Source organism: Olea europaea, unplaced genomic scaffold (assembly GCF_002742605.1).
Source record: "Olea europaea var. sylvestris unplaced genomic scaffold, O_europaea_v1 scaffold2757, whole genome shotgun sequence".
NCBI lineage: Eukaryota > Viridiplantae > Streptophyta > Magnoliopsida > Lamiales > Oleaceae > Olea > Olea europaea.
This window is the reverse complement of record NW_019246016.1, coordinates 10166-12315: the sequence shown is the minus strand read 5'-3', so window position 1 is coordinate 12315 and position 2150 is coordinate 10166.

The following is a 2150-nucleotide window of genomic DNA, read 5'->3' as shown; positions in this document are numbered from 1 at the left end:
ACAATTTCGAGCTATGTTTATACAAATTTCTACTTTTCATTCATAGATATCATGTTTATATTTTCTTCCTGAATATTTTTCCATACAAATTAACATATTCTTTATCTAAAGACGTGTATTTATACACGTGCTTTCACTTTTATTTATGACATATTTAAATCTTATTTAGATGTGACAGTGAAACAATTTAACACGGAAAATTTATTATAAGATAGTTCCAAAGTTTTCAAATTTTAATTATGCCATGTGACAATGAACATATACATAGTTGCAATTTATTCCTTTTCCTTTCTTACTTTTTGTAGATACATTTACAGATAGTCTATCTTCTGAATAAGTCTGTTCAAGTCATGAGTAATTCACATTAACTTGATCCAAGTTTCTTACAGTTGAGTCGGCTCGAATCCTACATCAAGCGCGGTCTATGTTGATAGAAATTATCACCATAAAGGAAAGATCTTTAGTGAAGTAGACTATATAAATAAATAATAGGAATCTTGAAAATTTTTGACTGATAATTTTTAGTAAAATCACCGTATCGTATCGACTGACTCAGGTGATGTATCTTTTATGCTATTTGAATTTGATTAATACTATACGATACATTCAAACTTAATTATCTCATATATTATACATAATCCAACTTGAGCCACATTTAGTTAGGCACATTAGGTCACTAGAGCATTGAAGTCGTTCAATCGAAATTTATTGGCTTACATGCTTTATTATGACAGTACATTGGTTGTTGTCGGGCCATAAAAATTCTAAATATCTTTGCTCAAGACAAAGAAAAATTGATCTTACTATTAGGTTAGACGTATCAAAATAATATCAAAGGAAAAAATATTTATCTATTCACAAATGCTTATAAAATTATATAACAGTAAATTTGTTATCATTATCATTCTAAAGTTTTTAATTCCCGAAGTTTGATTTTGAGATTTTTTTTTTTAATATTTTGAATACACATAGGTTTACTTTTAAGCATTATTATCAAAGATTGAGAATGAAGTAGAATGCATTTCATCAGTAACTAAAAAACGAGAATCGCCTATTTCCAAATATTATTTGGTCATAATTTTCTAATTATATTGAACTAATTAAAATTAACTAATAGTTTACACGACACAAAGCAGATTGAGCACGTGCGATGCAATATTTCCTCTGAAGTTAACCGACTCTTACTCGAACTATTTCTTTGTTGATCCCAAGACGAGACAAATACGCCGTGTATGGACGTTCAGGCTGACCACGGATGATCACCCCTCAATTAATTATGAATTTGTAATTATTTAAAAATAAAATTGACTTTTTGTGAGAGGAATAATACTATTTGTCATTATGATGATCGATCATAACCCACATTGGCATCAAACATAATTAAATGCATGGACATGAAGCACATTTTATTAGACATATTATTCAATGTCATCTAAACATGATTATCCATCATCATGATAACAAATAATACTACTCTTGTAAAAGTATCTCCAATGCATCTATAAATTGTTATCTAGGTGACATCTAAGTTGAAAGACTCATGATTTATCGGTATTGATATTTGATGAATAGATACTCAAGTTTGAAATTGATGTATCTACAACGCAATAATAATGTCTAGGTATCTTTTATTTATTTTTTATTTTTTTCTTTTGAAAATTGCACATATATTTGAATAGGACATATAAATTTTGCTGGGTTAGTAGCGTGTGTAACGGAACTCTTGATCTGTTTTTTCGTTTGTTACATCAACTTGTCAAGTCTTCTCATATTATCTAGAGAAGAGAATTTTTTTAAATATTGTCTATTTTTCTTATATGACATTTGTTGGGAATCTACTTATCATGCGCAGCGGAAAATTAAAACAGATTTCGATTCCCACCAGAAATCGTCTTTGTGTTTAGATAGAAATTATGATAAAAGTGATACATTTTCACGATCTGCAAACTCCTTTGCCTTATCTTTGTTCCAGCAACTTGGATCTGGATCTGTCTCCTACAACTGTCCAATTATCCAACTTCCAACGGTGATCCACACAGAGAACAAGATTGTAGTATTAGGGTTTTTATTGTGCTAACAAGAATAATGAAAAATCACACCAATTTTGAAAACCCTAATCATATTTATATAAGCCCGAACGAGCTTAGCCT